The sequence below is a fragment of the Theobroma cacao genome, chromosome 6 (genome assembly GCF_000208745.1).
Source record: "Theobroma cacao cultivar B97-61/B2 chromosome 6, Criollo_cocoa_genome_V2, whole genome shotgun sequence".
NCBI lineage: Eukaryota > Viridiplantae > Streptophyta > Magnoliopsida > Malvales > Malvaceae > Theobroma > Theobroma cacao.
This window is the reverse complement of record NC_030855.1, coordinates 3,470,171-3,484,710: the sequence shown is the minus strand read 5'-3', so window position 1 is coordinate 3,484,710 and position 14,540 is coordinate 3,470,171. Positions and strand designations below refer to the sequence as shown.

Sequence of the window (14,540 nt, the reverse complement as noted above, 5' to 3'; positions counted from 1 at the left end):
TCTTTTCTTTTCTTCTCTTTTTCTTTTTGACTTTATTTTATCTTTTGAATTTGATTTATTATTTTTGGAGACTTTGGACGCCTAAATAAAACAATTTTTTTATGTTATTTTCTCTATGAGTTATGATAACTATGTTTACGCTTTCCTTTTATATCTAAGCATTAATTAAGACAAAGACGAAATTGGATATTTTTTGAATATTTTAATGTTTTTATTTTAAAAAGTTTTTTGTAATAGAAATATTACCAAATGTGTTTTGTTTTTGTTTTTTTAAGAAAAAAAAACGAAAACAGTATTTCTATTTTTAATAAGGAAGTCAAAATGAAATAGATTAAGTTACCAAGTGCCGCCAATCTAACTAACCAACTAATTACAACAGGTAAAAATAATTAACACTCTAAGTGTTTATTTGACTTGATTTTTTTTAGCTTATTTACCTCTTAAAAATAGAAACTAAACCAAACAGGATTTTCAATAAACTCTTAAAAACAGTAACTTATTTTTAAAAAATAAAATTAAAGAAAAAAACTTAAAGAAAAGCTATAAAAAGGAGCTTTCTCTTCTTCTCTTTTAAAAACACGTCAGTTTTTCAAGAAATACCCATCTCTCTCAATCAATCTCTCTTTCNACACGTCAGTTTTTCAAGAAATACCCATCTCTCTCAATAAATCTCTCTTTCTTCTCCCTCCTTTGCAAATCACCCTTCTCCAACACAATTACGATCTCTCTCTTTTACCTTTTCTGCAAAGATTATCAAAAAAAAAAAAAACAGAAGATCCAACAATAGAGCAACAAAATTTAGGATTTTTTTGTTCTTACGAAGATTAAGAGAAAAGAAAATATAAAATTCAAAATTGCATTCAGGTACTATTTAAATGTTTTCTCTTTTTTTCACAAAATAAAATCTAATACTATTACTACTATACAAGTTTGAGAGTTGTTACATTTCTTTATGGTTTTTTTTTTATTTTAACATCTGAAATCGTATATAAACACGAAATAGATTTGTTCTGCTTTAGTTTATTAAGTGATTGAAGATGGTATGAATATCCTTTATGGTAATTTTAACTAAATTTAGAGCTTATATAATTTATTTTACCAAATAACTTTAATTTAATTTTAAAAACTATTATTTTTCATAAGAGCTTTATAATAGCTTTTAAGTTAAAACAAAGCTAGGCCAAGCAGACTCTAAATATAAATACATGTTTTTTTATCTTTCTTTTGAAGTAATTATGTGGACTACATATGCTTCTCTTATTGACCTGACTTTGTAACCATCTTTTAACTTTCTTGCTCTTTAGTTAAGTCCGTGACCAAGATCTTCACTTCACATTGATACTCCCCCTTAAGATGAATGTTCATGGTGGAGCATGAATGTCATGAATATTCATCTTGCTTAGCAGTTTATGGTATTGCTTTGGTTGCAATACTTTTATAAGCAAAACCAACTTGTCATTCTGTTGAAACATACATAGGATTGATTATGTCTGCAAGCTTTCACTTATAAATAAAGTGACAATCCATCTCTATATGTTTTGTCCATTCATGGAAGGTTGGATTACAACAAATGTAGATAGCAGACTGGTTATCACAGTACAGCTTGACTACTGCTCCATGTTTAATTCTAAAATCTGATAACGAATATTTCAACCACAAGACTTCACAACAAGCATAAGCCATTTATCGATATTCTGCCTTTGTTGAACTTTGAGCAACCACTATTTTCTTCTTAGATTTCCAACTCACCAATGAACTTCCTATCGCTATGTGAGAGTTTGGAAACTCGTTCGCCTCGACGTGGAATATTTTGAAAGTCACCACTAATCTTTTTTATAAGGTATGATTAGCCACCTATTAAAATTCATTCTATTTCGATGAGGTCCTAAATAGATTTTAAATTCGTCTAAAGAACAACACTTTGGTCTACAATTTTTAGAGTTAGGTTCGAGAGTATAGTTATGCATAAGGAATGATTAACACCTAGCAATGCCTGCTTTACGAACAGTACCACTTAATCATACATTATCCTAATTAACCTTAATCTTTAATTTTATTCTTATGTTTCCTTAATCATTAGTCATTATTTTGGTTTTGATTTTGTATGTGTTATTTTTCTCTATTTTATTTTCTTTCACTAATTTATTTTTACTATTTATTTATTTATTATTTATTATTATATTTCTTATTAATGCGTGAATGAAATCTTTATCTTGGGGAAATTTTCTAAGACTATGCCAACTCTTTAGCAAAATCTAAAAATTTCTGCTTAAGAAATATCTTGAGAAAGCTTGTCTCTAAAATTTCCCTAGGAAGATCCCATGGTCGAAAATTGTCACTCTCGAATCAAAGTTCTTATTAATGCATGTGATGCAATTATGGAATGATGATATGATTTTTCAATTTTAAATGATGGGAAACAAAAACCTTGTATCGAACAAATCATTCATAGACTATCTCAACGCTTTGGAGAAGTCTGAAAGTTTTTTCTCACATAGGGAGATTTCTTAGAGAACTCACCTCTACAAGCTTCTTGAGAAAATCCTATCATCAGAGTTTTCATACCCATCAACCAAATAATCAAATCATGTGTGATGGAAAACGAAATCACTTATGAATGTAATATTTGACTTTGAACTTTGTGATTATACATATAATATTTTGCTCTAATTGAATACCTACTTTTGTTCTTATAATTAGATTTTAGAACATCTATTTTGAACCAATGGAATTTTGAAAAATAAGATTAGGACTTTCCCAATGCTTTGGTGAAAATCCAAATTAAATTTCACACCTAGGAAATTCAACTCGAAAATGCGACTTCTCACATTCCGGAAGAGATTCCATCCTTGGCGATTGGTTCAAAATAATTGACTATGACCATTAAGCTAGCTTTTAATTTAATAAATAAATTAACTCCAAAAATTTATAATTTAGAAAAAAACTACTTGAATTAATTTGCTTAAATTAATTGTTGATTATTGTATTAATTTTTTAATTAATTTATTTTTAAAAAGTAACTAATGAATCAATTCCCTTAAATTATTATTAAAAAAGAATTATTTGAATTAACGAAGTATTAGAAAATTAAACTAGGATTTATCCAAATGCTTTGATGAAAACCCTAATCAAATTTTGTACCTTGGAAAATCATCCCAATAATACGACTCTTCGCCTTTCCAAGTGAAATTCTATTATTGAGTTAACTCAAAATAACCACTCTATTTTTTATGTTTAAATTTTTTGTTTTATCATATTTATCTCTTCCTTTTTTTTTCTCATATATACACTTACATATATTTTATATAGTTAACTATTTCCTAAAAATTTTGCATTAACTAATTCTAACTATTATTCATGTCCTTTACTAAGCTATATGCTTATATTTTTCATATGCCTATATATATAGTTTTTACTCATATAATACCTCATATAACAATCTATTTTATTATTAATTATTATTAATTTTTATCTAAATAAGTTTATTATTACCAACAATCAATGCTAATCTAAAAATACAAAAAAAAAGCAAACAAAATAAAAAAAATACATATAATCAAACTCAAGCCCAACAACATCAAGAGAATAAATAGCCCAAGTAAAAATGTAAAGCTCGACCTTAAAAAATACTTGTCATGACATACATGTGATGGATAGCATGTTTACATAATAGGAAAGCTCCGAAAAATCAACAAAAGTCGGTACTGTACCTAGAGGTACAATAAAATTGATCTAAGCCTCGAACTAGGTCAAATAGGGATTTTAAGGTGAAATTCAAAATTTTACAATCAAGAAATGACTTAAAATGGTGATTCGGAGTTCGAGGATTAATTTAGAGTCAAATCAAAATTTTCACTATTTAAAGGTAAAATGGTAATTTTACCACTTGAGGATAAAATTGAAATATTGGAANGAGTTCGTAGGATTAAATTTTAGAGTCAAAATCAAAAAATTTTCAACTATTTTAAAGGTAAAATGGTAATTTTACCACTTGAGGATAAAATTGAAATATTGGAAGACGTTTTTGATCAAGATTGATCACATTTGACTCATTGGAGTATAATTTGAGGTTGATAAGTGAAAAAGTTGTAATTTTGGTGTTTTTGGAGTATAGGGGCAAAATGATAATTTTGCCACCCCAAGGGCAAAACAGTTATTTTCCACCACCAAGACACTTGTCTAGCACATGGTCTTCCCGTATGCTCAGTTTGACCTTTGACTAAACATGTGGTGGAGAATGGAAGCATAATTATTAAAGTATAAAAAGAAAAATGGACTAATAAGCATGTGACACGTGTCAAGCAAGGATATTTTATTATTTTCTATAAAAATCAGCCCATATTTATTCCATTCTTCTTCTCCATATTCAGTCAAGACAAAGGAAAGAAAGAAAAAACTAGAATAAATCCTAGATAAGAGAATTTCAAGAAAAATTATGAAAATTTCAAGGAATCAAGCAAGATAAGGTATGATTTTTAAATTTTTGCTTGAGATCTAGCATACCCATGCTTTATTTTCTTATTTCCATGGCTGAAAATTGAGTTGGCATGATGAAACCCATGAAGGCCGAATTCTAGAGAGAGAGAGTTTGGTGATGGTTTGGTTGGATTTTAAGTTATATGGATGTTTTCAATGATTTATTGTGTTTAGTGTAAGAATCAAGCTTGATAATCACCCATTCCTTGTGTGTTCTTCATTGGCCGAATTTTTTATGGAGGATATTGTGGCTGAAATTGATGATATTTCATGATATTTTGGTGTTATTTGAATAATGTTTGGTGAATTGAGGTATTAGAAAAGAAATGGAGTAATTTGAGATTAAATTGGACACGTTAGTAATTTAATCGGGTGATAGGCTGAATTAGGTCAACATCGCGTTTAAGCGGTTGACCGAGCATTCCATGCATTCATTTAGATTTAGAGGGCCTGAAATAGTTTATGACAAATTGACACAAATTATTGAATTTTGTGTCATGTGTGATGTATAGGTGGTGAGCTATTTGATAAGGATAAAGAGATTACACCAAAGACCGGGACTAGGAGTATTTCTACTCTTGATACTGTGAGTAACCTTACTATCGTCTTAATTATCTAAAGTGGTTTTTATCCGATTTTGTGATTTTTGGAAAATGAGTTTAAATGGTAAATCTTTATGTTTTATAAGCAAAATGAGATTAAATAAAATGATTTTATAAATTGTCTTGAAATTGAATTATGGTTTTAAAAATAGAGTAATTGGAGACCACTTGATGTGTTGTAAATTTATGGTTTTAAATTGAATGGCTTATGACAATATATGAGCATGAATGGCTAAATTGATTTTTGGTGTTAGAATTATTTGTACTGTGTATTCAGCCTTGAGAGGCTAGGTTGCAATAAATTATCGTGTCATGCAGATAAAGATTTTATAAATCAGGTGGTAGATAAAATAATCCATAATTTATGCAGAGGAGGTTCTGTGGACCAGCCTAAGAGAGGGGACACAAAATCAGATATACCTTACCTCGATCGGAGAACCGTGTGGAGGGTGTCTCTGGAGGTAAAGATTTGAGTGCACTTCACGTCGACCACCGCGTGAGAGTGAGACTCAGCTAACGTCAAGACATGGCTAGATTTTCAAATGTAAAAATATGTTCATGTGTGTACTACACTGAACAGTCTTGGCGGTCTCGATCAGATGCCTAGGCCAAGGCATCCTTGGGAATGATGTTGGTAGGAGCCAAGCTTTGTGAAATACATAAGCTAAGTTGATTATTTGAGTAAATTGATTATTGATGTTATGGAAAACATACTGGAATGAAATATCTTACTTGTCTCCATTTACTCGACTTTAGATGGTTTAGATGGTATATGTTTACTCACTGGAATTTTATAATCTCACTACCCTCAATTCCCCACATTTTAGGCTTGGGATAGCCGGTAGATAACCGATTGCATCAAGGACTTCAGTTAGCCTTGCATCGACAAAATTGTATGTTCACAGACTAGCACCTCATTGGTTAGTTGGGGACCCACGTGTCATTGTAAAAGTAATTTTATACTTCAGTTATCTGATTTTAAGTATGTATGAACATATTTAGCTTTTACACCATGTTTTTGGCGGGTTTTGGTATTTTTGAAAAAAAAATGACGAAAATGCCCTTGTGAGCTAGAAAATAATATTATATTGTTTTGATTTAGAAACGACTTATGATTTCTTGAAATGTGAGATTTAATAACTGTTGCTCACCGGGGAGATGGGAAGTTGATGCTAAGCCTTGCGGGGTTCCGATCTGCATTTCGGGTAATGAGTGTCTATCGAGATGTCACGGCGGTTGTCATGAGCTCGATTAGAGTTCCAAGTCGTGACAAAAAATCCATACCAAACAAGTTTGAACAAGTCCAAAATATGTTGATCCTTAAGACAATAATGCGAGCTTGGGACAATTGCACCTCTTTTGGGTTGCTCTCCCTTTTTACTCTCAAATGGGCCAAAGTTAGCTTGCTTTGGCAACTGATGTGAGCCCAACACAGTAGTGTTCAATGGGGAAAAAGCTTCATTGAAATGGCATAGTATCAACGTTTCCTACAACACCTACCCAACATTCTAAAACGACATCATTTCAACACCACCATTCCTAACCCTAAGTACTTAAACACGATCTTCTTTTTCTCTCCTCATTTCTCTTCTTCCCACACTCTTTTTACCCGAATGGCTCTCTTTCTTTTCTCTCATAACTGAAACCCTAACCCTTTTTAAACCACCATTGCTTTACCACTCCATCGCCGTTGCACTACCCTCAATCTCTCTTTTCCTCTCTTGTTTCTCACCCATAAGCTTTTTTCTTACCTTCAAAACCCCTAAAAAATCATCATTCTCCCCAGAACATTAGTTGTTATTTTATCATTTTTTTTCCTTTTTGTTGTGTTTTTTTAGATGCTTTCTTTGGATTTTTTTTGTGTGTGTATATTGTGGTATCTTGTTGGCTATTAGGAGAGAAGAAAACAAAACTAGGGTTATTATTCATTTTTTTTTAAATCTGGTTTAGGGTTTTTATTTTTCCAAAAAACTCTTTTATTTTTTTTGTAGATTTTTTCCTTTTCTTTTTCTTTTTACCGTGTTCCTCTCTCCTAGTTTAATAACCAAATGAAAAGGTCACTTTGATGATGCTATCATTTGTAGCGAACAAGAGGCTTGCCTACTGCCTTTGGCAGCATTTGACTTGTCTTTCTCTTATCGTTTCTTAGTTTCATTAGCTTTTAGTTTTCGTGTTTTTATTGTGATTCCAATTTTGGGGGATTTAGAGAGCCCAAAAAGTTGCTCAAGCAAAAGTGGAAAAGGTGCGACACAAGGTGATGGTTGCCATGGCAGGTTGCTAGCGGTGACCACCAAATTTGGAGGATGAGGTTTGAAAGCTTTATTTAGTCCATATATTTATATTTATGGGATATTATTAAGGAAGGACCTCATGCTTTTAGCAGGTTTGTGGATAGTGAGAGACATATAAAAACAAGAGTTGAATGGGGTGTCAAAGATAAAAAATTGATTCAGTTAAACCACAAAGTTGTAATAATAGTTTTGTGTGCTCTTAGTGAAAGCGAGTTTAATAAAGTAGTAATGTGCACTTTAGCAAAGGAGATATGGGACACATTAGAAAACTGCTATGAAGGCACAAGTCAAGTGAAAGAGTCAAAGATTAGTATGTTGATACTTGACTATGAGTTATTCAAGATGAAAGATAGAGAATCTATAAAGAAAATGAACGACAAATTCACTAAGATCAAAGGAGGAATAAAAGGCTTAGGGAAAGAATTTCTAAATGCACAATTAGTGAAGAAATCCTTCATTGTTTAATAAGTTCATGGAGACCAAAGGTTATTGCTATAGAAGAAGTTAAGAATTTGAATGTTCTTAAGCTTGATGAGCTTCTAAGATCCCTATTAATTTATGAGATAACTTTTAGACATGAAAAAAAAAGGGATGAAGCACTTAGAGGAGAAACAACAAGAAAGAACATTGCTATCAAAGTTACAAAACAGAATGATGAAAAGATTTTTGAGAGTGATGAAGAAGAAGATGATAAATAAGTTGCTAATCAATTCTTCATGGGATTAGAAAACTCCAAGGTTAAAAACATGTGCTTGAAGCCAAATGCTAAAAATGAAGATATGTGGTACCTAGATAGTGGCTGTTCAATACACATGACTAGAAGAAAAGAAGATTTCAAGAAATTGAAACCTAAACAAGGAGGAAAGGTAACTTTTGTTGACAACTAAAAAGGTCAAATAGAAGGAATTGATAGAATTGGTAAAAAATCTTCCTTTCATATTGATAATGTGCTATTTGTAAATTGACTTAAGCATAATTTGTTGAGTGTGAGTCAATTATGAAAAGTCACTTTTGAAACTCTATATTGTTATGTTATAGATATTAGGACTAACAAAATTTTGTTTATAGGAAATAGGAAAGGTAATGTTTATGTTGTTTATCTTGATGATCTACCTACAAATAATGTTTGTTTCATGACAAACAAAAAATGAGGATAGCTAGATATGACATAGAAAATTAAGACAGACTAGCATGCACACACTATTTAAGTTGTCATCTTTAGACTTAGTAAGAGAACTGCCTAAGATTGATTATGAAAATAATAAATTGTGTGATGCATGTGCAAGAGGTAAACATAGAATAACTTAATTTAAACCTAAGCATGAAGTTACAACCACTAGGCCGCTTCAACTGTTGCATATTGATTTGTTTGGACCAAATAGAGCAGCTAGTTTAGGAGAAAAATTCTATGGATTTGTAATTGTTGATGATTATACCAAATACACTTGGATGTTTTTCTTAGCATTGAAAAGTGAAGTCTTAGAAGTTTTTGTTAATATTTGTAAAAAGAAAGAAAATGAGAAATGTCACATAATTACTAGTGTTAGAAATGATCCTGGTAAAGATTTTCAAAACATATGTTTTGAAAACTTTGCAATGATAATGGATATAGTCATAACTTTTCAACAACTAGAACTTCACCACAAAATGGGGTAGTGGAAAGAAACAATATTACATTAGAGGAAATGGCTAGAACCATGTTGTGTGAAAACAATCTACCTAAATGTTTTTGGGTAAAAGCTGTAAATACTGCATGTTACATAATAAACAGAGTCATGATTAAACCTATTCTTAGAAAGGCACCTTACGAACTAGATAAAGGAAAAAAGCCAATAATTGGTTATTTCCATCCTTTTGGGTGTAATCAATAATGGTAAGGATAACTTAGATAAATTTGATTCAAAGAGTGATGGAGCCATTTTCCTTGGTTATTCAATAAATTCAAAAGTATATAAGGTGTTCAATAAAAGAACTTTGATTGTTGAAGAATCCATACATGTCTCATTAGATGATACTAACCCTTCTCATAGAAAAGAAAGTTCTGTTGATGTTGAAATAGATATTTAAAAAAAGTTGAGGAACTTGATCTTGACCATGAAAACAAAGAAGATGTAGATCAAGCTCAAGAGTTGGATGAGCAAGCTGATGACACCAAAGAAGAAAGAGAACTTATTCATCCAAGAGAAATGAAGTATGTGGATCAAAGTAAAATTACTAGAGATCCTCAACAAAGGGTAAGAACTTGAAGCTTAGAAAAGAATGTATGTGATTATATTGCTTTTATTTCCCATATTGAACCCATGACTTTAGATGAGGCTTTAAAAGATGACTATTGGATTTTGGCTATGCAAGAAAAGCTAAACCAATTTGAAAGAAGCGAATTATGGGAATTAGTCCCTAGACTTAGTGACTATCCTATTGTAGGAACAAATTGGGTATTTAGGAATAAGATGGATGAAGATGGAAACATAATTAGAAATAAAACCAGGTTAGTGGCCAAAGGCTATAGCCAAGAGGAAGGCATAAACTTTGATAGACTTATGCACCAATTGCTAGATTAGAGGCTATTAGAATGCTTTTATCCTTTGCATGCTACATAAACTTTAAGATATTGCAAACGGATGTTAAGAGTGCATTTTTAAATTGACTTATAAATGAAGAAGTATATGTAGAACAACCCCCCCGGTTTTGAAAATCTCGCATTTCTTGACCATGTTTTTAGATTAAGAGAAGCACTATATGGCTTAGAGCAAGCTCTTAGAGCTTGTGTTAGTTTTAAAATAATTATAGTTTTGATTATGACAAAATGATCAAATTTACATGAATATTATTTGATTGATTCTTGATAAGTTCATGGAATGATTTAACTTTCATACATTTGTTCTTATATGATTACAAACTTGATTGTTTTAGTTGCGTGGATTCTTGAAGCTATTGAACTTTCACACACTTGCTTTATAAATGTCTACAAGCTTAAATGCCTAAATTTCAAGTGATAAACTTACTTGAATGAGTTTATTTATTATCCCTTTAACATTTACCTTTGAGATGTTAAAGCTGCATGATAAGTTCTCAAATGGTGAAGTTTATCTTAAAGCATTCAAAAATCTTTAATCTACATTACACCAAGCCTACTTCAATTAAAAAAACTCAATCATCACTCAACACTTGATCACAAGGAAAAAGCAAGGAAGCATTAAAGTTAAATGCCAAATTCAAGGAATCTTGAAGAAACAAAGCTCCAATTGATCTTAGAGCAAGCTAAGTCGATCCTATGGTGGAACTGGCAAGAACAAATAAGGAAACCTGAAAAATACACAGCCATAGTCTACCCTGACAAGTGACAAGTATGAAAAAGTTGACTTTACATAGACATAGTCGACTATAGTAAAGGGATAGTCAATTACACCAGGTTAGACTTCAAAAATATAAGCTTTTTGGAAGAGGATCGACTAGAGAACTTTAATACTTGACTATTGATGGTTGTTAGACACAAAATTCAAAAGGAAAATGGCTAGTTTTCTCCCCTAGATGTCTCCAATGGCTTCGAAACTTCTCCAACTATAAAAAGGACCATTTGGAAGCATTTCAAGTTGAGGAAAAAGAAAGAAAAAGGCCAAACTCTTAAGAATAAAAGTCTTGAAAGAAAATGAGAGAAACAAGCCTTTTTGAGCTAAAATGTCTTTGTTCTTTCATCTTTATATCTTATCTTTTCACCCAATGTTGGACATTCTTCCTTCATTGTACCAAACTAGTAAAATTCACCTTTTAGAGGCATTATTCCTATCCTTGTAAAGGTTCAAACTTAGTCTTGAAAGTTAGTATGGATTTGCGGTGATCTTGTTAAAAACCATGGTTTTGTGGTGAACCAGTTAAAACCATGGGTTTGTGGTTGAACTCGTTAAAAGCCATTGTAAGAGTTATTGCTTCTTGTTAAAAGCAAGAATCCTTTTAGTGGATTGAAAATCTTTGGTGAATGAAATGAGTGAATGTAGCCACTTGAAAAGCTGAACCACTATAAATTTTTATGTCTTGATTTACTTTTATGCTTTGTGATTTATTATTGAAACTCTATTTTAGAAAAATCATTTGCTTTGATTTTAACATAAGTAGAAAATCCATTTTGAAGAAGTTTTCATTTTTACCTAGTGTCTTCATTTTATCATTATTTTGTTTTGCTATATTTTATTTCAAGAGAACCCATTTCATAGAATGCTTGTAGTTTGATTCATACTATTTATATCTTGGTTGGTATCTTTGTCAAATGTTTTTCTACCATCATTACTTACCTAATTCTTGTTGAAAAGATTTCTTGAGATATTTTTCTTAAGTTGCCTTCATTTGGTTTACATTTGAAAGACTTCTTTAAGTGTTTCAAAGTGATCATTTACCTATGTTTGATTGAGTAGATTCGACTAAAACTTGCATCTACATTAAGGTTTCTGTTGAAATTCCTCTTACAAGTTTTTAAAATGAGTTTTCTAGTCTAAGATCAATCCTTAAGATTTTTTGGTCAATTACAAAATTTATTGAAAGGCATTGAAGTTAGTCAGTTAACAGGATCACAACCATAGTCGACAAGAGATTCATTATAGTCGACTATAGCAGCTTGTTTTTCATTTTCCAAAATTTTTATAAGTCCAATTCACCTCTTTCTTGGACATTCTTGTCACTTTTTTATTAAGCTAACACTTCTAACAACGTAGTATGAAACTTTAGCAAATTTCTAAATCAAAAATTGCTTTAATAGGTGGATAGTTGACAAAACTCTTTTCATCAAGAGCAAAGGAAAGATATTCTAATTGTGCAAATATATGTTGATGACATTATTTTTGATGCTACTAATGAATCTTTATGTGAAAAGTTTGCCAAGTTTATGCAAAGAGAATTTAAGATGAGTATGATGGGTGAACTCAACTATTTCCTTGGACTCCAAATAAACCAAAGACAAGATAACACTTTCATAAATCAAGCTAAATATACAAGAGACATGCTCAAGAAGTTTGGATTGAACAACACAAGATCATATCAAACTCTAATGAGCACGACAACAAAGCTTAATAAAGATGACGAAGGTAAGTTCATTGACCAAAAGCTTTATAGATCTATGATTGGTTCAGTGTTATATCTAACTGTTAGTAGACCGGACATTAGTTTTAGTGTAGGACTCTATTCTAGGTTTTAGTCATCACTTAGAGAGTCACATGTAAAAGCTGTCAAGAGAATATTTAAATACTTGGGTGACACACCAAATTAAGGTATATGGTATCCTCAAAGTTCAAATTTTGATCTTCATACTTATACAGATGCTGATTTTGGTGGATGCAAGATAGATAGGAAAAGCATTTTAGGAACTTGCCAATTTCTAGGAAGAATGTTAGTCTCATGGTTTTCTAAGGAGTAGAACAATGTAGCACAATCAACAATTGAAGCTAAGTTTGTAATTGTTGGTAGTTGTTGTGCACAGATTCTCTAGATGAAACAACAATTAAAAGACTATGGAATAACTTTTAGAAAGATTCCCATAAAATGTGATAACTCTAGTGCAATAAATTTGACTAGGAATTCTATCCATCACTCTAAGACAAAACACATAGAAATAAGGCATCATTTTATTAGGGGTCATGTACAAAAGGAAGATGTCGTTTTACAATATGCAAGCATACAAGATCAACTAGTAGATTTTTTTACTAAGACTTTAGATACAGAACAATTTTGTAAGATTATGGTTGAACTAAGGTTGATAAACATGCCTTGATATTTACTTCTTTGTGATGTATCTATTGTTGGAACTATATTGAAAGATAACTTGTTGCATTTGCGTATCATTTCATGCACAATCATTATTTAAACCTAAAAGAGCTATGTGTTGAACTTAATTCTTCTCTTAAAAGGTTCCTTGTATTTAATTTGGGTTAAAATCCTCTATTTTTCAACAATATTAAATTCAAAAATCAACTTCTCATTTTTAAAGAATTTATTTTTCAAAAACAAAATGTCTTTACAGTTTTCTAAATGGCAAAGAATCAACCTTTCATTTTTCAAGAATTGATTTCTTAAAGAACTTTTGAAGTTAGGGCATAAAGAATTGATTCTAGTAACATAACAAGTAGATTCTTCACTAGCCAAAATGCTTGAGGTTTAGTTTTTTAAGATACAACTCTTCAACTTCAAATGATATTTCTAAAAGTTACAACTCTTCAACTTTTTCAAAAGATATTGATTTGAAATTGAAAATGTCAAGCCCTACTCCATTATATACTCATCATAACATCCATATACTTGATGACACATCTGCATGTTAGAATGCCTTAGAAATAGTTAAATAATCGGTATCGTATCGGTATCGTAACTAGTTATGCAACTAAGTTAATTTAAAGCCTTGAACTAGTTGAAATAGGAATTTAGGATGAAATTGAGAATTTTAAAACCCCAGAATGACTTAATATGGTGATTTGGAGTTCGAGGATTAAATTGGAGTCAATTAAGAATTTTCATACCATAAGGGCAAAATGATAATTTTTCCAATCGAGGGCAAATTTGGAATGTTGGATGAAAATTTTGATCAAGTTTGACCAATTGGAGTATAATTTGAGATTGAGAAGTGAAAAATTTCAATTTCGAGCATAAAGGCAAAAATGTCATTTTTCGGGTCCACAAGGGCAAAATTTGAATTTTACGATTTTACACCACCATGACATTTGTCAAGCTCCAGAATTTTACCTATTATTATTTTATGCTATGGATAAGTATTAAAGCATTTGTGGTGGTGAGAAAGGGCTTAAAAATTAAGTTAAAACAAGTGGACCAATAAAAATGTGACATGTGTCAAAAATTAAATATTTTTATATTACCTTTTAAAAACCAGCCCATACTCTTCTACTCATAATTTGAAGGCCGACCAGCACCTGCAGAAAAGAAAAGAAAAGAAAAGAAAAACCCTAGGGAGGAAAAACTAAGGAAAATTTGTTGAATTTTCAAGAAATTGGTGATTAAAGGTAAGATTTTTAATCTTAAGCTTGAAATTCATCTTGCCCATGTATTCTTTTCCATTTTCCATGAATTAAATTCAAGTTTTCATGAGGGGCAATATGCTGGCCAAATTTAGAGAGAGAAAGTTGGTAATGAATTTAGTTGAATTTCAAGGTAACTTAGTGTTTTTAGGTGTTTA

General features: G+C 30.9%; 1 long non-coding RNA gene across 1 annotated transcript; it reads left to right on the top strand.

Moving 5' to 3' along the window:
• Window positions 4,390-5,823, top strand: LOC108662518. Its single transcript, XR_001928399.1, has 3 exons — window positions 4,390-4,466; window positions 4,989-5,062; window positions 5,449-5,823. It is a non-coding gene; the product is annotated as an uncharacterized LOC108662518 (long non-coding RNA).